Source organism: Lissotriton vulgaris, chromosome 1_1 (genome assembly GCF_964263255.1).
Source record: "Lissotriton vulgaris chromosome 1_1, aLisVul1.2, whole genome shotgun sequence".
NCBI lineage: Eukaryota > Metazoa > Chordata > Amphibia > Caudata > Salamandridae > Lissotriton > Lissotriton vulgaris.
In genome coordinates this window covers 1,621,421,595-1,621,446,082 of record NC_141685.1, presented here as the reverse complement: position 1 = coordinate 1,621,446,082, position 24,488 = coordinate 1,621,421,595, and the positions used below count along the sequence as shown (strand labels likewise).

At 52.8% G+C, this 24,488-nt stretch overlaps 1 protein-coding gene and 1 non-coding gene across 2 annotated transcripts in view; both read right to left on the bottom strand.

Annotated features, from left to right (window-relative positions):
- LOC147750914 (arylsulfatase A-like) overlaps positions 1-24,488 on the bottom strand; it is a 272,329-nt gene that overhangs the window by 203,900 nt on the left and 43,941 nt on the right. The gene's annotated exons all lie outside the window — the stretch shown is intronic.
- On the bottom strand, positions 9,322-9,428 carry LOC147750915 (U6 spliceosomal RNA). The gene has a single exon (XR_015300378.1). It is a non-coding gene; the product is annotated as a U6 spliceosomal RNA (small nuclear RNA).

The following is a 24,488-nucleotide window of genomic DNA, read 5'->3' as shown; positions in this document are numbered from 1 at the left end:
TCCATCGCCTCACAGCTCACCTAGGCACGAATCACACGATTCTATGTCAGGACCGGAGGCTTCTGATTATGCTTCTCAATATTTACTAGAAGCTCACAGCAGCCAATGAAAATGCTTGCTTTTCATTCAAAAAGAACGTTAAACTACATATCCCATCATGTCTCACACATGGGCACGCCCCTCTAGTCCATAAGAGGCCTCAGCCTGCCGCCATCTTCCTCTTTCTTTGCTGCTCACAGAGCTAAGTGCACCTTCGTTTACTCCCTCTGATGTGTTATGCTGTTTTGACTGATAGTTATATTGGCACTGTTTTTGAAGTATTGCTATTGATCACTGTTTAACAGGGTTGTATGCCTTACAAGATTATCTACTTTTGTGGGGAGTAGTGGTGCTTTGGCGGTGTGCTTCGGCGCCCGCCGTAGTTTTTCTTTCCTCTTTGTGGCTGAGGGCGCGCTTCGCAGCGCAAGGGTAGCTTCGGTCGCTGACCGGAGGCAGACGGACGCCTTGTTTGATTTGAGCCCGTGGGTTTTCCCGGTGATTTTTTCCCCTTCACGAGTGCGCGCCTAGCGCATGCGCAGCGAGCATCCCTAGTAGCTGCTGACGCGAGTACAGGCCGGGTGGCTCTCGGCCGCGACCGGCGCCTAAACGCGCTGAATTTGGGCTCCTTCTTGGTAGAATTCAGTCGCTTTTGGGCTGCACGTCGCGGCGCGACCCTCGAAAGTAGTTTCACTTGCGTTTCTCCATCAGAGTTGTTAGGAAGGCGTCCCTCTACCTCTCGATCGCCTGGTGAGGCTGTAAAATACAGAGAAGGCCCGTTGGAGTGTGCACACGCTCAGGGAATTGGTGGTGGCCTGGGTCTCTGACCCCTAGTGACTACAGCTTTGCTGAGGGGGTTGAAGGTGGTAGTGATCGAGTGTGCTGTGAGGGCTGACCCCCCCCTTGACCCTCCTTGTGACTGTCCCTGCGCTGTCAGGAGCCTCTAGTGAGATCATTTCAAGATGGCAGAGGATCAGTATAATGAAGAGTATTATGAGGAGGAGAGCTTTGAGACCAGGCAGATGGCTGCCTTGGAGGACAACCTTGTTAGCGCCTTGGACGCTTCAGTCCAGTCCTCCGTCAATAGGGCTATGGAGACTACGGTCCCGCAGAAGGTGCAACAAGCCCTTGCTTCAGCCCTTCGTCCCATACGACGACAACTTGAAGGTTTCGCCAAGCGACATGGCTTCACGAAACCTCAGAAAAAGAAAGCCGAGGCTTCGGCCTCGAGTCAACCTTCAGGTGACTCTGCCACGTGGCCTCATACTCAGGCCTTAGCTACCCTGCCGGACATGGCGGACCGTTCATACGCAGGAGGCAAAGCCACAGCTAAGCGTAGGGTCCATGATACCGACACAGACACAAACACAGGTACAGACACGGATACGGGTACGGACACCTCTGAAGATCACAAACCTCCGAAGAAGGCTAAATCGGCGCAACCCAAGAGCCTTGTGCCTGCTCAGACCCCCTTCACCTTTGACCCGTCAGAGATTATTCACCCCAGGTCGCAGGACTGGGTGCCGCCTGTGGCGGTGACGGCCTATATTCATGAGAACTTATGCAAGGGCTTCCCCAGGGATGTAAGGAATCGTTTGCGGTCGGAATGCCCTAGACCCGACAAACCGGACCAGGTGGCGGAAACGCCTGAAATAGACCCCAACCTTCTAACGTTTTTAAAGAAATTCACGAAGGACCCTAAGAGAGGCCTGGACAGGGCTTGGAAGGGGTGTCAGGACAAGATGCTGGATGCCATCGGCCCCTTGGCAAAGATTTTGGAGAGGGCCTGGGCGGCCAAGGAGACCTCTGTCCCCGTTGATCCCGACGTGCTGGCCGGATGGACCAAAAGGGCCATCTGTTTTTTGGGCAACGCTAATTGTGCCGTCTCGGCGGAGAGGAAGAAGTCGTTGCTCATGAAAATAGACTCCAATCTCACAGAGCTCGCGGACGCAGAGCCAGGGCCCCTTGCAGAGGGCCTATTGTTTGGTGACAAGTTCGTCAAAGATGTGTCCAAGTACGTGGGTACCTTTACGGCGTTGGACAAAGCCCAATCGGGCATCAAACGCGCGTTGAACCAAGGTGTTTTTCACAGGGCCGGAAGAGGCGGAGGTCGCTCGTCAGGCCGTGGAGGTCCTCCAGGCTCCCATAGAGGCGACTTCGGAAGGGGCAGGAGTTACTTCGACTCCACCCGTGGAGGGACCTTCTACCCCTCCCGTAGAAGGTTCAGCAAGAACAGATACCAATCTGGCAATGGAAGGGGGAACTTCAAGCACCAACAAAGCTCAGGTGAGACTTACGGATATTTCCCTTCTTCCGTTGGGGGGTCGGACTCAGCATTGTCTGGGGAGGTGGAGAGAACTTACACAGGACGCCTGGGTCTTGCAGACTGTTCAGGGTTTTCACTTGGAGTTTTACTCACGTCCTGTTCAGTCAAACATACCATCAGCTCTCCGTTTTTCCCAACTAGAGGCCAGTTTTATAGACGAAGAGATTGCGACCTTGCTGCAGAAACACGCGATAGCGCCGAGTCTTCAAAGCCCTCACGGTTTCTGCAGCAATATCTTTGTTATTCAGAAAAAAGGGGGCGGAAACAGACTGGTTTTGAATCTCAGGGACTTCAATCAGTTTCTGACGTACAATCATTTCAAGATGGAGGGCATCCATCTCTTAACAGATCTTCTGCAGGTCGGGGACTGGATGGTCCGGCTGGACCTGAAAGATGCGTATCTCTCTATTCCGATTTTTCCCCCGCATCGCAGGTTTCTGCAGTTCAGGTGGAGAGACCGATGGTTCGAATATTTGGTTCTGCCTTTCGGGCTCTCCTTGGCTCCTTGGTGCTTCACCAAGGTGATGAAGCCGGTAGTGGCGTACCTCAGAGAGAGGGGTATTTGCCTCATCATTTACCTCGACGATATACTGATAGTAGACCAGTGCCAGCAGACTCTTGCGGCACCTCCAGCTGACCATGACTATTTTGCAGGATCTGGGTTTTGTGATAAACTCCAAAAAGTCGGTCATGACCCCCTCGCAGGTTATAGATTTCTTAGGGTTCACGGTGAACTCGGTGTTAGCCCAGTTGTCTCTTCCAAAAGACAAACTGAAGGATCTGAAGAGAGAGATCAGGAAGCTGCTGACCAGCCAGACTGTCTCTCTCAGGGCACTGGCAAGAATGGTAGGGATTCTAGCGTCTTCAGTTCAGGCGATTTTCCCGGGCCCGTTGCATTACAGGGCTCTGCAGCAATTGAAGATCAGGCATCTTCAGAAAGGTCTCTCGTATTCGGACAGCATTCCCCTCACGCAGGATGTGAGGACAGAATTGCAATGGTGGTTGGGACACGTCGACGCTTGGAACGGCCGAGCGATCTTCGGTTGCCTTCCAGAAATCACAATAGATTCCGACGCCAGCCGTTGGGGCTGGGGCGCGCGTTGTGGAGACATCTCCACAGGAGGGAGATGGTCCCCGGAAGAGCTTTCCCTTCATATCAACTGTCTGGAGCTGCTCGCGGGGTCGTTCATGGTGAGAACGTTGTCCCCGAAGCAGACATCCTGTTGTATCCTCCTGCGTCTGGACAATATTTCGGCAGTGAGGTACATCAACAAGTTGGGAGGCACGAGGTCGTCCATGCTTGTGCAGATAGCCAAGGACTTTTGGCATTACTGCCTTCGCAACCAGATATCAATCATTGCGGAATATCTCCCGGGTCAGTTCAATCAGGTAGCGGACTGAAACTCGAGGTACCTCAGGGACTTCAGCGACTGGAAGTTGCTCCCGAGGATGTTCACGTGGCTGGAGGAGATTTGGGGTCCGTTCGAGACGGATTTATTCGCGTCGAGACTGACGTTCCAAATCCCTCGCTTCTTCAGTTGGAGGCCGGATCCGTTGGCGCAAGCGACGGACGCATTTCTCCAGGACTGGCCACTGGGGGTGCAATATGCCTTTCCCCCCTTCTTGCTGATCCATTGTGCGATATCGCAAGTAATCAGACAGAAAGCAGAGATGGTCATGGTGACGCCTTGGTGGACGTCGCAATCTTGGTTCCCCAAGCTGATGCAGTGGAGCTGCGACCTACCCCGACTCCTCCCGGAGTCGACGACGCTGTTGCTGGGCCCTCATCAGGAGAGGCACCCTCACCCTCTGATAACGGAGGGCAGACTTCGGCTGATGGCCTGGAGGCTTTCAGGCAACAGTGGCAAGTGCCAGGGATTTCGAGCAAGGCTGCAGATTTCATCAAGCAGGCCTGGGCACCTTCCACAAGGAAACGATACTCCTCGGCCTGGAAAGGTTGGGTGGATTGGTGCGTGGAACGACATCTGGATCCCGTGGGGGCCGACTTACCCCATGTGCTGAATTTCCTGATGGATAAGGCATCACAGGGTTTGGCCTATAGGTCGGTCAACAACTTCAGATCTGCCATTTCAGCGGGCCATGTCCAGCTGGATGGGTAGCCAATTGATATGCACCCTGTCGTTTGCAAATTGTTAAAAGGCATTAGGGTGGAAAATCCTCCTAAACTGAAATATTCCGGTTTGTGGGACGTTACTCGGGTTTTGGACCTATTTGACAAATGGCCAGCGAATTCGCTTCTATCCAGAAAGCAGTTGTCGGCCAAGCTGGCCATGTTGCTTTGCCTGTCGGCTTGCAGGAGGTCATCGGATGTACGCGCGCTGGACATAACAGGTAGAGTATTTGCTCCGGAAGGAGTTTCTTTTCAAATTGTTAGACGCACTAAGACATTATCTACTCATGTTTCTTATAATGCATTTCAGGAGAATGAAAAGTTGTGTGTTGTGCAATGTCTAAAGACTTATGAGGAATGTACAGCGGCTATTAGCCCTCAGGGCTGTTCGCAGCTCTTGATCGTCTTACAAAAGCCTTTCAAAGCAGTGGCTGCGGCCACCATTGCCAGATGGCTTCGTTATGTTATGAAAGAAGCAGGCATTGACATCACCATTTTTGGTGCGCATTCTGTCAGCCATGGCATCAAAATCGTTCATGTTGGTTCCAGCATTCATGATATCATGCATAGTGCAGATTGGTCGTCAGAATCGACCTTCAAAACATTTTATTATAAGCCGGTGGGGGATATTACCTCTGTAGTTTTTAATAAGCGTTAAACTAGCATAATCAGAAGCCTCCGGTCCTGACATGAATCACAAATTTGCTAGCATTCGCGACAAGAATTTGCAATTCTATTAAGGACACGGAGGCGAGGATTATCCCACCCGGCATGTATATATATATATAAATGCTTGCCCACCCAGTGGTTACGGTGGTTACGGTCTCATATCCTTTCTTTCAGGTTCTGATAAAAAGAGCGACTGAGACTCAAAGAATGCCAGGAAGTTTTCCAAGTTTTCGTTGGAGCTGTTCGCCGAAAGAAATAGGAAGATGGCGGCAGGCTGAGGCTTCTTATGGACTAGGGGGGCGTGCCTTTGTGTGAGACATGATGGGATATGTAGTTTAACGTTATTTTTGAATGAAAAGCAAGTATTTTCATTGGCTGCTGTGAGCTTCTAGTAAAGATTGAGAAGCATAATCCTCGCCTCCGTGTCCTTAATAGAATTGCAAATTCTTGTCGCGAATGCTAGCAAATTTGTGATTCCACGCGCAAATCGCGCATGCGCCCCTCCCTCCTCGGCTCCACCTCATATGCCTCAATACCTTCGCTCCTTTTAAGCGCCACCCCCCTCCTCTCCCTGAGACACCAGAGCAGAGAGAATGCGCAGCTTAGACGCTCACGGGTAAACAGCAAGCTGAGGAATGAAAAAGGTTGGCCTGTGTGCTAGGGAAACTGGGTAATGTGGCAGGCTCTGCAGCTATGTGCATTGACAGGGGATGCAGAAGAGGGAGATGAAGAGATGAGGGTAAGGTGGATACTCCTGACCCTCCCCCAACTCGCGGTGATGCTTGCTACCCCCCCAGACCACTTTAATAGCAGCGGAACCCACCGGTGTGGCAATTTATAAATAACAGCAGTTTCCAGTGGCGTAACACAGGCCCCCGCAGCCCCTGCATTGCGGGGGGACCTCGTCCGCCAGGGGGCCCCTCGGGCCCCCTCACTTCATATAGAAGAAGATTTAAAACACGCCCGGCCTCACCTCTTAATAAATTAATTGGTGCACTGCACACTGGCACTGCACACGACCTGGGGCGTAATACAGGCCCCCACAGCCACTACGGTGGGGGGGGCGCTCTAGCCTGAAGCGGGGGCCCCTGGCCTCCAGGGGGGCAGTTTCGCTTCCCTCACGTATCCTCCTCGCTTGACAAACGTGTGCGAAAGTGTTTTCATTGTCTCCTGAAACAGCATGGAAATTCAGCAAGTGAAGCTAACAAGGTGCACCACTCAAAACGATTTTCTTAAGAATAAACGCAGTACTTCTTTGGAATGTCATGGCAAAGGTACCCAGCTTCTACGAGCTACACAGAACAGGCATTAGTTAAAGCCGCACCCAGTTTAATTCATTCCACTGACCTCAGAAGGATGAAAAGGGGAGCTCACACTACCGGGTTTTAAATATGCGAATGGCAGATTGCCCGCGAATCTTTGCAGCAGTTGTTTCACCCACTTGTTGTCTACCTCTTCAGAGAGCAATACAAGCAGACAAATAAATAACAGGACCTACACAAACGGAGTTTAGGTGGGTGCAAGCATGGTTTTCCATGATATTGTTTTTTTTTAAATTTAGCTTCCAAAAATACATTTCATTGGACGGTAAAATATTTCTCAGCAAGGGCATTTTTCGTGTCTGAGACCGGTTCTCAATTCATCATTTTTATTTAAAATGGACTTGCATCAGAGAATTTGATAGCAAAGCACTCAAATAAAGCGGTATGCTTCAAGACAACCCGCCATGTTTGTCCTTTCAATTGCTCTAAAATGGTCTCCCATCCTCCCTGACCTTGAACTCTTTTCTGTTTCGTCTGCGTCTCGGCACATTTTTTTTTTGCTAACCATTCATCGAGCTCCGAGCTCTGATAAAAGCGGTTAATGCCCCGGTTACTTACCGGTAATCTTCATTACTCCGAGTATAGTCTTCCTCGCCACATGATTTACATAGTGAGCTTTAGCTCCACAACAGAACCCTCCAAAGCAAAAAGAAACCACCTCCCACCCCCTCCCAACATGGCCGACCAGTCCCACCTGACCTCTATAAGAGGCGGGCCGGCCCAACCAATCAGCCTGATCTACCAAGCAAACAATGAAGCCGATAGCCAGACAGGGAGGGGGGGAGGGAACTCATGTGGCGAGGAAGACTATACTCGGAGTAATGAAGATTACCGGTAAGTAACCGGGGCATTACCTCCTCGTAAGTCTTCCTCGCCACATGATTTACATAGTGAGCAAATACCCAAGCCAACAAGGCTTCATTGACCACCATAACCACAACACCACATGGTGATGCAGAGAAACCAACCCAAGGTTGATGTAAACAACTGAAAAGAAAACAGGGCCCACAGGAAACCTGAAATCAAGACCTCCAGGAAAAGGAGGCCAACCAGGAGTCGCAGCTCCAGCACTCAGAACGGCCCCAGCGAAGTCCCCCCGGGACTGCTAGAGACCCACCCACCAGGCGGGTGACGACCACGCCGAAGTCAGACCAATACTCCACAGAGGAGACACCCACGAAGGGGGCCCAGGGAACAGAGCCACACCTCGCGGACCGACCCAGGGCCCCCGCCGGATCCACCGAACCCAGCGAGGCGTAGGGAAGGATGCCAACCTGATGAAGCCCGCGAGCCAAGGAGGAACGAGGGCTAGCGGCCCGAACGAACCGGGCCCAAAAGGCATAACACAGGTCATCCCACCGGGAAAGGAATAAAACGTGCGGCTAAGAGAAGCCAAAACAGCACGCCGAACAACCAGCCCGGACAAGGGAGGGACCACGTTGGCCGGAAAAAGGCGGTGAAGATACCACCTGAGTCCGAGGCCCCAGGGAAGGGACCCCGGGAAGGACACGGGGGACAAGCCGGCGGAACAACCCCGTCCGGCCAAACCCGCAAGAAGGGCGGGGAGCGGAGGAACGACCCCCGCACGTCCATCCGCCCAGCAGACACCATCGCCACCATGGAAACCTGACAGGCGAGGAACCGCAGAGCCACCGAGGGCCGGGGCACGAAAGGGCGGACCCCGAAGAGCTCGTAGAACGAGAGAGGGGGTATGCAAGAGTATTGCGATGTGCCTAGCGCACGTATCACCCAAAGGCTTCAAGGTGCGGGCCTTGGGAACCCGACCTGGTATACCCCTGTGAGATAACCCCAGCAGGATACAAGGCGTGAGCCAGGCCTCCCGCCGCAAGGGGCCCAAGTGGAGATTTAGGCAAGCATCTGCCCAGAGTTGCAGCGTGTGAACACGTGAGACGAGTAGGCACCGGCATGAGAATTCACGAGTCCAAGGAAGTATTGAAGCCCAAGACCCACCGAGGCGGGGAATTGAACCCTGGTCCAGGACCATCTCAGCTACCGGGACTGCCCCTCCAATCCTGAGCCACACCGCTCCACTAACATGGAGCGCTCCACGAACTCGCGTGACCTCCTTGCGCCGGAGCCGCAGCAATCCTCTCAGTATCGTTCCAAATCATGTAGACGTGCCGCCGGAGCGAGCATAGGAACAATCGCGGGAACCCAGCAGCAAAGCCACCACCCCCGAGCAAGCAGCCTCCTCTGCTCCAGACCAGGCCTGCACAAGGAGGCAGGCCAGCCGACAAGAGCCGGCTCAACACCGGCGCCAAGAGCGGGGGACCCCATCACTGTACGGGAAGATCCGGGATCGGCCAGGTGGCTCGAATCGCCAGCTCGGCCAAAGGGGAGGGAACCCGGGGCGGAGGACGCCGCCGGGAGCCAAAAAACAGGAATGCCCCAGGACATGCGTGGCAACCACGCGCGGGTGCCCGGCACATCACCCCAAAACAAGTCCATGCGCAGCCGGGTCGAGCACCCAGGAGCACCCCAGCCCTGTCCAAGCGAATCCAGCCGAGGACCCGCGAAATTAGAGGGCACGGGGGAAACGCGTACATCAGACTGAAAGGACACGCGAACGACCGGGCAATAAGGACCCGGAAGGAGGAGTAGAGCCGGGGCCGGAGGGTCGCGTCCCCCACCCAGACCCGATCCCCCGGAGGCAGACCGAGCCGCGGCACCAGGCGCCGAAACACCACCGGGACAGGGCGGGACAAGGCAACGAAGGAAGATCCGACATAGCTGAGCCGTCACAGATCCGGCCCCCGGGGGAAGGATGGCCCGAAGGGACAGGACCGGCGAAACCGACCCTTCCAGGGCGACTGACCCGTTATATGGAACGCCTCACGAACATGCGAGTCCACCTTGCGCAGGGGCCACGCCAGTCTCCTCAGAATCGTCCCAACTTTTGTATATGAGTAGCCGAAGTGAGTACGGCCCATACATGGGGACATCGATGCATAGGTGCCAAGGCGGCAGGCCAGGAGGACTGCCAGCAACACCCGAAGCACGAGGAGCTGCGCGACCGCCGGAGAACCCAACGGCCCCCAAACGACCCGGCGCCAAAGGATGCCCCCCCCCCCTGACAGAGCCAGAGGGAAGTACCGGGTCCAGGCACCCGACCCCCGAAGGAGGACGAGCCCGAGACAGGAACCGAAGGGACCACCGCACATAGAACAGGGAGCCGACGGAGGAGAGACCCCGCCTGACGTGATGCCTCACCCACGAAAAAGATGAGGCCGGGCTGGATCAATTGCCCAGACAGGGAACCCCAGGACTCCCTCCCGGCGAAGAAGATCCACCAGGCGGGTCATGAGCACCGGGCCAACCCCCGGGTCAGAAGGCCAGCCCCACAGCGGCACCCGCAACCGAGAGTGGGGACCCCCACTCGCAGTCCGGCCTCCCAGGCCAACCCAAGGTCCACAGAATAGACAAGGGAAGGAGGTGGCATCCGAACCCGTCGGGAAGGGGGGGACCCCGTGGAAAGACCGCAATACCAGCAAGACCGGTCACCGGCCAGCCAGCCCGAAGATCCCAGGAACCGCGGCAGCCACGGCCCAAGACGGGACGCAACGGCGGCGACAGCCCCCTTCCCCCCCAGGGAACCCCCAGGAGTGAGAGGGCCGAAAGCTAGGAACCAGGGGCGAATATTGGAGCGGCGGTACCAGTACGAGACCGGACAACCGACACCCGGGCCCGGGAGCCAAAACCTGACCGCCCCGACCGACACCCTGACATCCGGGTGGAATGGCCGAAGGACCCCACCCCTGCAAGGGCGGGTCAACGGGCGTAGGTAGAGGAAGGGATCCCGGAGACTTGCGCAGAGAACGCCCCCAGGGAACCCCCGGGAACAACCCCCGCCGCCGGGGGAGGCAAATGCAAGCTCCAAACCGGAGCGAAACACTAAGTAAGTGTGCCCTCCCCGCGTAGGGGTCCTGTCACACTACCCAGTAGCGCAACTTGAGACAAGACCAGCGTACTACACCCCCGCAAGGGCACAAGGCGCTTGGACGCCAGCAGCTGTAGACTCATCCCGTCTAACCCCCTGAGGTGAAACATTCACCTTGGGATACCACAACAGCATCGGCAGGAGTCGACCCGTGGTCTGTGAGGGCAGTCCGCACCAAAGGCACACGACTAACTTATGAGCTATAGCTCCTTAGTCCCGGACACCCCCGAGGAGGAGGCCAGGCATCCAAAGCATTGTGGGGGCCGAATGTGGGGAAAAAGCATGCAATTGCCCAGGGAAGCAGAGCGGGACTCCATGAATGGAAAAGGCCCCGAGGCGCGACTAACCCGGACCCCGGACTAAATCGCACCCCAGATCCGCCGAGGGACCGTACCCCGGTCCCGGGCCAGACCACTGCCCCCGGGCCTGCCCTACCCACCAGTGGGTCAAACTCCCCCACCGGGTACCGAGCCCAGCAGTGCCAACACACCTGAGCCCGGCGCATCCTGACGGCCCCTGCAGAGGAGGAGAACACGGGCTCCCAGGGTGCCAGAAGAAGGACTACAGAATCTCGAGCAGTCCCCATGTTGCATCAGGGCCTGCTGCCGATCCCCGAAAAGAACGCGCAAAGCGCTCCTGGCCAAATAGAAGTGCACCGTCAAACGGAATCCTAAGAGAATGCAATTGACACACATTTCCGTTAACCAAGCCGCCTGAACAGGGACTTGAACCCTGGCCCTCAGGTTAAAAGACTGACTCCTTACTGACTGAGCCATCCAGGTTTTTACAGAGAAGAAAATGCACTCACCGAGGAACGTTACAGACGCATCGGAGTCGAACCCTGGCCGCGAGGGCTGTCTGTGCAATAACGCGCCCTAGCTCCTTCTCACGCAAGCCGCGTTCAAAAACGCAGCGCCATGGGAGAGGGCCGTGTCCATCATCAAACGGCCGCACCTGGCGGCACTCAAACCCCGCCCCTGAGGGGCGGAGGCGCCCGGACCATGCATCAGCGCGTCAAACCGCCGCGGCCCGTAGGGCAGAACGGAAAGACATGCACGGAGGGAGGCGGCCGCGACCAGCGCCGCGCCTCCGAGACCCAGGCTGGCCGGAAAGGAGAGCAGCCGAAAATGAGGTAGGACCTACCGGCACGCGCTGCACGCCGAGGCTCCTACCCCGGCCAGGCCTCAGTTTAAGTGACATAAGACGGTATGCAGACTAATCCTTATTTTATGAAGGATGTCATTGCAGGTCAAACGCAAGATGAATCAACACATGCAATATCCAGGCAAAAAATTACTCGTTTTTGCCCAACCTGGGGTTCGAACCCCCCATTACCTGCACGTAGTGCCCCCAGACAAAATCCCTGCATTCCAACAGCACATTTCAGAGACAACATTCTTGAAGTCATTAATATCGTAGTGCTGCCTGTAACTAGGCTGTGCGCCACAATGCATTGGGATATATCCATGGGCAAAGGCACGTGAATGAACCCCTGCCCCTTCACGGGCGAGGTACAACACACATAATCTGCGCACCAAATGCACGGCCAACATGTACTCCACACACGCGACCAGCGCATTGAATGCCACCGGAGCCCCAGCACACACACAGGGGAACCAGCGCCGGACCCGAAGCCCACCAACGGGCAAGGGCCCTTTAGTCACGACCGGGGGAGACACGGGTATTTACAAACACTTCACACCCCCGGCCGCCCCCCCCCCCTGTAGACCCTTGGCGCGCTAGAGCAGCACCTAACCGGCCCCACAGGACCGGGGGAAGGAAGAGGGGGGGGGATTAGTAGGCCTAAGGTACTCGAGACCGCTAGAGCAGGTCCTCCACCCTAAACCCCAAGGGCCAGCTCACGCCGGCCCATCTTACCTGTACAGTGCTCTGGAGAGAATCGTGCAGAACAAAAAAAACAGGCTGATTGGTTGGGCCGGCCCGCCTCTTATAGAGGTCAGGTGGGACTGGTCGGCCATGTTGGGAGGGGGTGGGAGGTGGTTTCTTTTTGCTTTGGAGGGTTCTGTTGTGGAGCTAAAGCTCACTATGTAAATCATGTGGCGAGGAAGACTTACGAGGAGGTAATGTTTCCTGGAACTCATAGTCCTGTTTTATAATGGAATACACAAGAGTACAAGTCCCAGAATTCAAACCAAGCAAGCATTGGCATAGCCAATAGGTCTCACCTTTGGGACCTTATAAGTGTTTAGCCTTGCAACACTTAATGTTGTTGCACCAAGGATATTGTGCTGCATAACTAAACACTTATACTGTCCCAAAAACGAGACCTATTGGCTATGCCAAGGCTTGTTCTCTTTGGTCATGGAGACACTTTCTGAATGAGCTAGGTGGGATAGTCTTGTCTGGAAACTGTGTAGAAGGGGGATTTGAGAACTACGTTTCATTCTATGTGGATGTTGTGCTGCATTTCATTCAAAACCCCACGCTGACTGCTCCACGGGTTACGCAGAAAGAAATTGTTTTGAGACTAAAGATTTGGGTTATTCATGCTTCTTTATTTTGGAGATAAATTTAAACCACATCCTTGCCTTTAATAGCCACTGAAGAAACTGGCTAGTAGCAATGCAAGAGACTTTCAATGATCATAGATTTAATGCCCTGAAGGTTTTTTGGGAAGACATTTAAACAAGAGAAGAGGTGAACACTGATGTCATTACCGTAAAGTAACACATTTGAAGATTGCAAGTGTTATGATAAGGGTGTGTATTAACATTGTTGTTTATTTACAGGGTCTCAGCTCCAAACCCAGCAGCTCACCTCTGCTCCTCTCAGTGTCCCTACCGGAGGGTTCAGCTTTTCTCTCCCTCTCATACAGTTGGCTCAGGACTTCAGCCATTTGAGGTAGAAGAGTTTACTTACCATATTAGAGCTGATAAGTGCATACTGAATGCAACCTCTAATATTGAGGTATAACCTCACTCCAAAAATAGCAGGTTCAATTTCACAGTCTCCTTCCTATCTCTCTCACCTTTTGTCTTGTTATGGTTTGCCTTCGAGTCCATCCATGGCTACCACACCAAGGAAAGGGCGGTGCCGGGTACCAATCTGCTCCTGGATAAGTATTCCAGGGTCGTGACATGCCACATGAGTATGGATTGGAAATTGTAGACTTGAAACAATACTATTGGGTGTCTTAGCTCCTCCCTTTATATGATTGATTGTTCAAAATTCGGGCAGTCCTTCAGTGAGACTAGAAATTGATATGTTTGACAATTATTTGTCTACTCTCTCAAATGTATTGGAAAAAGCAACACACAGATCACTTCCCCCAATTACCAAAATACCGATAGAAGGCTTTCACCAGGCTCTGAAGATGACTGGTCTGCATGGGAGGCTAACCAATGAGATGCCTTTATGGTGCAGAACCCCTGGATATTTGTAGTAGCCCAAATGGAGGGATTTCAGTCCTGTGATATGATAGGGATTTCAAAACTCGGATGTTTCGGTGTGCGATCACGTCAAACTCTTGAACTTCATAAGTTGCAGTTCTTTCCTTCTTTACACTTGTGACATGCCTTAGAGTTAACCCTATACCAGACTTTAACTCACTCGAGTCCAAACTGATTACTGAAAAACTAGAAGGGAAAAGAATTTTGAGGCTTCACCAAACCCTCGTGGTTAATAACCTGATATTTACTTATGCCTAAAAGAGAGGTGGGAACAAGATGTGGGGGCCATAGGATGATCGGATAGACAGATGATAAGATGGTGCCAAGACAGTATGTGATTTCGACTCACCTACATCTCATCCAATTAAACTATTTTCATAGGGTATATTATTCACCTGAAAAGCTATAAAAGATGGGGAAGTTTTCTAACCCAAACTGTGTCTGATGCAAAGGAGCCAGGATTACTTCCTCTCATAGTACTGGTCTCAAATTTACAATATTCTAGAATATGTGATATGAATAACGTTGGAATGAAACCGATAAACTCGTAGAAAAGAGACTTGCTTAGAAGCAATCCCTAATTTAAACTCTCTAACATGTTATTAACTACGTATTGTGTAAAACTAATCCGCACCACATGAAAACAAGGGCTAGTGAAGCTTGCGTATGTGTTTGCTAACATGAATAACTAGAGAGGCTATCTAAAATGGCTGCAAATGGGAAACCTTTATTGCGCATGCGTCAACTGCATCTACGCTTTATGACGAGCTGTCGCTTGGAGGGAAATTCTTGCGCATGAGCAGAAGGTACTAATATGGAGTCTTGAAGACTCACATGCTTTGCATCCGCTTGCTTGAAACTAAATGGAGTGAATTTACTAATGCTAATGTGGGGAAAGTATTAGTAAGTAAAGGGGATTAGAGTAGAGATGGGTGGTTGGAGGCGCTAGAGGGCGCACCAGCTAATGGCCGCACTCTAGCGTGGCTCTGGCAGCCTGGCCAGGCAGATCCTGAATTTATCCTGTTCTCCTGCGAATAGACGCCCAGAAATCGCTACACCGGTGGCCCGACCTGTGCTGCTGCTCCGGTCCAACTTTGGGAGCGATCCGCCCTCGGAAGCCTGAGATACGGGGCTGAGCGACCGGACCGGTGAGCGCTGTTGCTGTGCACTGCGGTGGCCCCCGGACATCGGCCCACGCAAGGCCGCGGCTCTCCACGAGGCGGCTGGGCCTCGGGACTGAGAGGCCTGTATCCCGGACGGAGGGCACTGCTGGCGGCCCTCGAGGGACTGCGGAGGTGAGTCTCTCCCCCTGCGGAGCCGCTGCACAACGTGTGGGGGCTCTGTGCTGCTCCGGCGCACTTCAACGGGACCGGGAGACCATCGCGGGGCACGCCTGCAGCCGCCGTGTGGGGCGGCCATCTCCCCACAACCCCGCTACTGACACCGATCACTGCCGCCACCTGTGAGCGGGGTCCTGCGACGCACCAGCGGACACTCTGAGGGCATAGTGGTTGCCCGGACTGCGAATTCTACCCCGCGCATGTGGCGCGTTGCTCTCCTCCTAGCCCCAGCGGCCTGCCGCCGCCCCCTGTTGACTCTCCCTGGGCTCCGGACCGCGGTGTCGGCCGCGGCCGCCCACCTCCCATAGCTGATACGCCGGAGCGGGGATCCTTGGGACGAGGGGCTACCTGGGACAATCGGTGCACCGAGGAAGGGACACCCCTCTGGACGTGGCTGCCGCTCGGGGGGGCCATCAACGCGCACTCACTGGGAGCTACAGACACGTGCTGAACAGCCAGCTGCGGTGCCCGTGTGGGTGCTTCCTGTCGTGGCACTATGGGCAAAAACGACAACAAGCAGCCCAAGCTCTCTTTCGAGCCGGCGACTGCCAAAAAACCGCTACGCAGCACGACGGGGACCGGCGGAGCCCCAGGGCCATCGAACGCTGAGCCCCCCACTGCCCCCATGGCCCCAGAACTTAAGTTGATGATGGAGGAAATGCGGCAAGGATTCGCTACGATAGTTGACAAGGTCGACCGCCTGTCCTCCAGAATGGATGGGGTTGCGCAGAAACTGGAGGTCCATGAGGAGCGCCTGGGGGAGGCGGAGAGACGCATTTCTTCCTCTGAGGACACTGCCGCGTCCCACGACGCGCGCCTAACTAGAATGGATAACATCCTAAGAGTAATAGCGGCAAAGAACGAGGAGTTGGAGGCGAGGAGCAGACGCAACAACATACGCGTCACGGGGGTCCCGGAATCCACCAACACTGGACGCATGGAGGACTATGTGGAGCGTATCCTCCTCACGGCAGTGGGCAAGGAGGCCTTTTCCAGCCAATTTATTGTCGAACGGGCGCATCGCTCCCTGGGCCCGGTCCCAAAGCCGGGGATGCAGCCGCGACCTATCATTGCCCGGTTACTTAACTACCGGGACCGCGACACGGCATTGCGTGCAGCCCGCACGGCTCGGAATCTAGCTTGTGACGGAGTGCAGTTTTCCCTGTATCCGGATTTCACACCGATGGTGCAGGACCAGCGGAGGAAATTCCTAGACGTGAAGAAAAAACTGAGGGACATGCAAGTGGACTATGCACTACTATACCCGGCGCGGCTCAGGGTGACCCACCAGGGTAAACAACATTTTTTTACAAACCCACAGCAAGCCGAGGACTATGCCCGCAAGCTGCGCACCGCCAGGAGGGACAGGCGAAACGAGGGTGACGAGGAGGCAGACGTGAACCCGGCTGACCACGTGGATCCCTAACTGCGTCCTTCTGGACAATGGATTGTTGGCTCTGAACTATGGATTAGAGATTGGACTCAGATCGGAGATGCCTGCTGCCGGTGAGGGGATCAGTAACTGCCAGGGATGGCTCTTATGGTAGACCTGTGGTTCTGCGGGTCACTGGTGAGCGACGACTGCTTTGGTATATACCTGCCCCTCTGCTGAAGTTGTTCTAGAGTTGGCCACACTGGAGGCAGAATTTGCACTGAACTGGGTAGCGATTGCTCCTGTGATAGACCTCCTGAATCTTTTGGTATTTTTTCTGGCATGAGGGGAGGGGATATGAGAAAATGTCTTGTCATATGGGTACTAACCTGCAGGGGTAACATATGCCAGGCACCGCCCCACCTTCTCTGTCTTCTCCGTATGGTGCATGCGGGTCGAGGGAGGAGTGTTGGGGTGTTGGAGTGCGTTCCTCTGGTGTCCTCAGAAGGGGATTCCCCAAAAGGTTTTTCAATAGCTCTTGATTGTGGGGGTCGGGGAGGGGGGGGGGGTTGTGATACTGGCAAGATTGGGTTGCTTCAGTGGGTGGAGGGGGGAGTTGGGGGTTGGGGGCTGAACAGTTGTGCGTGGGGGGGGGTGCGGGACTTGGATGTTGGGGTGCGAGTTGTTGTTGAACGTAGAATTACTGTTGCGTATGGAATGAGTGACGAGAGCGCAGGTACTGAACTCCGTATGTGTGAACGTTCGGATGTTTGCATGACGAGAATGTTCTGGACAGCGGAAGGATATGCGTCAGGTACATTTCGGTCGAGAGCTGCAGGGTCGGCTAAAAGCTCCCTTCAGGGATATGGTGGCAAATACAGGTGATGACACGCCGAATACTGTTTCCATAATGTCCTGGAACGTCCGTGGCCTTAATAACCCCCGCAAATGCAGGAATGTGCTTGCTTATTTAGATCGGCACCATGTGCAGATAGCAATGCTCCAGGAAACCCACCTTAACCCGAATGGTATCCCTAAGTTTGCGTGCAGATGGGCGAGTGTGAGAGAGTTTTCCTCCTATTCCACTTACTCTAGGGGGACTGTTATCTTGGTCAACAAACGATTACCGTTTCAAAAGCTGGGTGTGCGGGTGGATAATGAGGGGAGGTATGTCATTCTTTGGGGAAGATTGGGCACTGATGTGATAATACTTGTGAATTGCTATGCCCCTAATGTTGACACTCCTGGATTCTTTTTGTCGCTGTGGGGCCATGTGCTGGACATTGAAGCCACTCACATTCTCTGGGGGGGGGACTTCAACCTGTCGTTATGCCCTATGACGGATAGATCGGACGGCAGTACACAATACAACACGAACGCCAGGGATACACTTCAGGGCATACTGACAGAGGCTGGACTAGTGGATGGCTGGAGGCACACACACCCGACAGTTAGGGAGGGTACACATTTTACGGCACATGCGCGCTCATGGGCACGGATCGATTACTGCTTTATCTCACGAGGCCTCGCTGGAGGAGTTGTTCGGGTGAAACATCTGCCTCGTACCTACTCGGACCATTGCCCTGTCCTGACGGTCCTGGAGATGCCGGGGTACGCTAGGGTGCGCCCGCCGTGGCGGCTCTTTCCCTCAGCCTTGCTGGACCCTGTTTTTAGACATGAACTAGGGGAGGAGATTGAAGCCTTCTTTCCGAGGAACAAAGGGTCGGTCGATAAGGTTGAAACGATCTGGGAAGCCTTTAAGGTGACAGTGAGGGGGATCACGATCTCTAAAAGTTGCGGGATACTAAGGGGCATTGTGCGCACATTACTTAAAATTGAAGCAGAGCTTAAAGCGCTGGAGGCACAGATGGTTAGGGACCCCTGTCCTGACCTCGCTGGACAGTTCAGGGCACTGCTGTCGACCTATGAGGAAGAAGCGGCCAGGGAAGCAAAGTTCCGGGGCAAATATTGGACGGCTCGGCGCTACTGCGAAGGGGATCGACCGGGAAAGGTGCTGGCAGCTCTCACGAGGCACCAGCGCTTCGCCACCCATATCCTGGAAATCTCTGATAGGGAGGGTAGGACTCACCAAGATTCCCAGGGAATTCATAACGCCTTCCTACAGCACTTCCAGCGTTTATACTCCACGCAGCAGGTGGGAGAGGTGGAGTTCGGGAACTTCCTGGACGATATCGCGCTCTGTTGGCTTGGTGATAGCGATAGGGCGTTCTTGGGGTGCCCGTTCGAACTGGACGAGATCAGAGAGGCGATTATGTCCCTTAGCAATGGCAAGGCGGCGGGGCTGGCCGAATTTTATAAATGTTATATCGACATTATGGCGCCGGTACTGAAGGAAGTCTTCGAGGACTCTCTCGAGGTTGGGATACTGCCGGGATCCATGAGGGAGGTGGCGATAACGTCGCTGTTGAAGCCGGGGAAGGATCCGAAGGACACGGATGCCTATCGCCCCCTTTCGCTGCTAAACTGCGACGCGAAGATCCTCGCAAAAGTGCTGGCGACGAGGCTGTCCCTGCTTATGAACACCTTGGTGTTACCTGATCAATCTGGCTTTGTCCCGGGGAGAGCTACGTCCCACAACTTGCGCACACTGTTCTCCCTTATACCCACTATTTCTCCCGACTTGCCGATCGCGGCCGTGTTCCTGGACGCCACCAAGGCGTTCGACTCGGTGGAATGGGGTTACCTACTTGCTATACTAGGCAGAATGGGGTTCCCCCGTATCTTTATAGCCTGGGTGAAGCTGCTCTACACCTCACCTGTCGCCAGGGTCGTAGTCAATGGGGTGCTTTCGGCACATATGCCAATCACGAGAGGAACTAGGCAGGGCTGCCCCCTGTCGCCCCTGCTTTTCGCCTTGGCGATAGAACCGTTGGCTTGTAGAGTGCGACAGTTGCACAAGGCCAGTGCTTTTAACTGCCATCAGCGGCAGATAAGTATTTCGCTCTATGCGGATGATGTCACGTTATACGTGCGTAACCCACAAGATCACCTTAACTCGCTACTGAGGGAGTTCGTGGCGTTTGGCGGCATATCAGGGATACATATAAACTGGAAGAAGTCGCAATTCTTCCCCCTCACACCTTCAGTGGCTCGGTTCCCGCTGGATTACCCCCTGGAATGGTGTGATTCCGAATTGAGGTACCTGGGCATAGAGGTGTCGCTCGTTAAGGACGACACTATTCGGTCAAACTATGGGGTGGCTATCTCGCAGCTGACTGATAATGTATCCCGCTGGCGGGCCCTACCACTATCAATGGCAGGGAGAGCTTCCCTGATTAAGATGGTCGTCCTCCCCCGGTTCCTCTATCTATTCCAAAACATTCCCTACTACCCAGGGGCCTATTTTTTTAAACGGCTTCGTTCTGAGCTCTTGCGCCTCTTCTGGGGTGGAAAGCAACCACGCATTAGCTGGAGGGTCCTGACGCAGCCATACGATAGGGGCGGATTTGATGTGCCCGATATGGAATTATACTATCTCAGCGCTCAGACTCAACACTCCTATTATTGGGTTAACCCCGCTCCCTTCATGCCACAGATCGCTGCCGAGGACTGGATCGTTCATCCGCTCCCGCTTAAGGGCATGCTGATGGGACTAACTGGGGATGTCGAGACGCCTGCTACTACTGTTACCTGCACTATTGATGCCTGGCGGAGAGTAACTAAACTGCTGGACGCCCCCTTACTTTATTCCCCGGTACTGCCCCTTGCGTACCATCCGAAACTTTCACTTCTAACGGAAACCGGATTTCGGTCCATGTGCAAACGCATACACCTCAATACATGGGGTGACCTATTTCTAGAAGGGACGTTCCGTACAAAAGATTAGATGTTCCAGGCTACCCCCCCGACGCCCATGGAGGTGTTTTACTATATCAGACTCAGGCAGGGCATGCGAGACATACTCCCCAACTTCCCGGAAGAACCTGGGACTGTGCTGCCATTGCATACCATGCTCGTGTCGGATGGCAAGCACTTAGTGTCTAAACTGTATGCCGCCATACGTGGGCAACGCCCATCGATGTTGTCAAAGGCTCGTACTAACTGGGACTCCGAGCTGCCCTCTGCGCTCACAGATGAGCAGTGGGATTACTGCTGCTCGGGCACGGCGAGAGTCTCCTCCAGCTGCCGGCTGAAAATAATTCATTACAAGTTTGTGCAACGCTATTATTATACTCCAGTCCGGAAACTCAGGTTTCATCTTTCGGAAGATGATAGATGTGTAAGATGCCGTGCGAGCGGCGCGGATTTCCTCCACCTGGCCTGGGAATGTGGAGCCATACACACGTACTGGGAACAGGTACATGCCGCACTCCAGATAATGATTGCTAGCTCATTGCCCATGGAGCCAATAGTGATGCTTTTGGGTTACACCAAACATGTGCCCAAACCGGATCGCAAATTTGTTGACATTGCGCTGCTCCTTGCTAAGCGGAGGATAGCTTGCAGATGGGGGAGGGGGAGAGCGCCAAAATTTAAGGACTGGCTTGAAGACCTCACATACTGCCAGGACCAACATGGTGTATATGCGGAACTGTTGCCGACCCGCTGCACGCCTAGCGACTTCTGGTCTCCCTTGCAGGTATACTTGCTGTCCCAGGCGACACATAGCAAATCCTCTGGAGATGACGAGCCGGCCCCGGGCCTGTGAGCATATAGACGATGTGCATGGTATTCACCATATTACTTCATACATGATGGGGGGGTACTCACACCGCCTAACGTACGATGGGTGGCCATGACGGTTGATAAAACACTGATAGTGTAGGACTGGGGATACCTGAAGACCTTGGGACAATGGGGTAGGGAGGGACCTCCTGCGCCCATCCAGATCCTGGGATAGAGAGGGTGGGCACTCACACGGATAGCCACATACACCCGGAGCTGCAATCGATGCTTGAGAAGGGGGACGATGGGCACGGCCTAGCGCTGTGACTTGCCCCGCATATCCCTTCACTGGAAATTAGCTGCATTACCTAGCAGGGAAGCTGCCGGTGCTCTGGCAACCCATTGATGTACACATGATAAGATGCCTGCATTGTAGTGAACTGTACGAAGCTGTTACCTCTCTATTGATCGTACCATGAGACTTGCTCTACTGTATGGCAAATGCTGTCACTGTCATGTTTCTTTTTTTATTTTTTTTTTGTCATTTCTGTACTGTGCGCAACTAATAAAGGTTTAAAAAAAAAAAAGAGATGGGTGGTATACAGTGAATCTATTTCACACAGGAGCCTAGAGGGAAAAAGAAGACCAGGGTTGCCCTCCACTCATAAATCATCAATATAAAAAAAAACACTGTCCCTTAGACATTAAATATTGGTATTAGTATTTTATTCAGTGGAGGGATCACGTATCAATTTCCACTGCTAGACCCCCCAAAATTCCTAATTTAGTCATTGGGTGTATTACCGTATTGTGTCCAAACTTCATTGCTTAAAAATTTGGGGGGGGGGGAATTCCTTGTAAACTTCAAAATGACAGTCAGTCAGAACCAGAAAAAAAGGATGTCTGGGTCAACCATTCACACAGTACATCAAAACACAAGAAAATAGTTTTGTGAAGAAATGTGTAAAGAACAAAATGATCCTTCACGGCGCACCACCTTCGGGACAACTAGCAGGTACTCACCAGATTGGGCCCTTTTTCTCATCACTGGCAGTCATTTTGTTCAAAAAATGAATAAAACAGTGTTCAAAACAACAAATGAAAAGTGTATATAGTGCAGAAGAGCGATAAACATTCACTCCTTGTGATGCAAAGTGAATAAAATCAACAAACACACCTTTCGCACAATTTTATTCTGGTTTACTAGGTGTGATTTGTTGAATTAAAAATGCTGGTAGCTAACTCCGCATATCATTACCTATTGCCAACATGTTTCTCTGCCTGTAAAATTATTGGCAGATTCTTCAGAGCTCAACACCTTGTCACCGCACCAATGTTGGACACCTTATTCTCTGTGACTGTCAAATTGAAAGAATACATATATTAAAAACCACCCAAGGCACCCCATCCGACTATACCTTATCATGCCAGACTGTGATCATTACCCTCTTCCAGCTCACTTCTCTCGTACCAGCTGAAGAGGTAAATCTCTTAGCTCCTCAAGCGAGCCTTTCTTTAGATTAAATGGCCCATTCGATTGGCTCATCAATCTAAAGAGGCAAATACAAAAATATCCAGAGTCATGCTTTCGACCTTATGATATATTTCCCTAATACTGACTGACAGTAGCATTCTATGTCCGTCAACAAACGAATAAAAAGACTGCCTATACTAATGGGCATTACCCATGTGGAATCAAGCTATCCTGGCTGATGAGGGCTGAAAGCCCGAACCGGTCCTAGGATGCTTGTTTCCAGTCCAGGGAGGACCTGGCTTGGCAGTTCAGGCTGGACTGTTTCCAGGACTGCAGCGAAGAAGGAGAATACAGGAGCGCATCTTCAGAGTGCGCATCACATTGTTAGGTCAAACAGATGAAGAAATCTACAACCAGTACAGGCTGAATGGTAACATGATCCTTGACCTAATAGCAGAATTGGAACCCCTAATGGAGTGCCACACTCTTAGGACACATGCCATCCCCACTCATGTGCAGGTCCTATGTTGCCTACACCTACTTGCGTCCTGCAGTTTCCAGGGGGAGTAGCTATTGCTGGAGAGGTGTCACAAAGTTCCCTTTTACGTATCTTTAATTCTTTCCTGAGTGCCATGATGACAAGAATCCATAACCACATTAGCTTCCCCACAACCCCACAGGAATTGAATAAGACCAAACAGGACTTCTACCAGGTAGCCCAGTTCCCACACGTAATAGGATGCATAGATGAAAAGTATGTTGCCATTTGTCCCCCAGCAGTGAATGAATACATTTTTATGAACCGTAAATCCTATCACTCAAATAACATACAAGTAGTCTGCAACACCAACCGTATCATCACAGACATTGTGGCTCAATACCCTGGGAGCTCTCATGACTCCTATATATTCAGGCACACTGGCATACGCCATCCGTCTGCTCAGGGACGATTTTGGCAAAGGACATCTGCTTGGTAAACTCATATAATGTTTCCTCACACACAATGGTCAAATGGCAATGCATAACTGTTACTAACCCTTTGCTCACTACCCTGTAGGTGACAGTGCATATTCTGTGCGCCACTACATAATGAAGCCTTACCTTAACCTGGCCACCCCAAATGAGCAGAGCTACAATGCAGCGCACATCGCCACACGAAATGTCATTGAACACACCTTTGGGCTGATGAAAAGTCGCTTCCACTGCATCCACAAGAGTGGCTGTGCATTGCAGTACCGGCCTAACACCTGCTGCAGAATTGTGGCTTCATGTGCCATGCCCATGTTGCATAATATTGCCACCAGAAGGGACATACCCAATGAACTCACCACCAGTGAACCAGGGAAGGACAACCGGCAGAGGCCACAATTAAGACCAGCACATGGGGCAAGCTCACCAGAAAGGGCGAAGGAGACTGCAGAAATCACACAACTTTTTTTCTGAGTTGAGTAATGATGAGACAAGACACATCATTTCTGAACTGTACTATATTTGTCATAATGAAATCATGTTGTAGTGTTGACGCATACATATCACGTGCCAAGTAGCACAGGGATTGCATTTTAGAAAACATATGCAATGGCATAATCATAGAAATATACTGTGTCCTATGAAGATAGACACCAGGAGCCAGGATGTATATTTAAGTCTTCTTTAACAAGTCTTCAGTTCAGGTTTCATCCGTCTTCACCCCAGCCAGCCTAGTGTTGTACCAGCCCCACTAGGAGCAGCCTGCCTAGCTGCTCAGCTCATCTCTAACTGCCAGCATTCATCCCACTCAAACACCCAGGCCTTCCACGCATCACAGGCACACCAACATTCCAA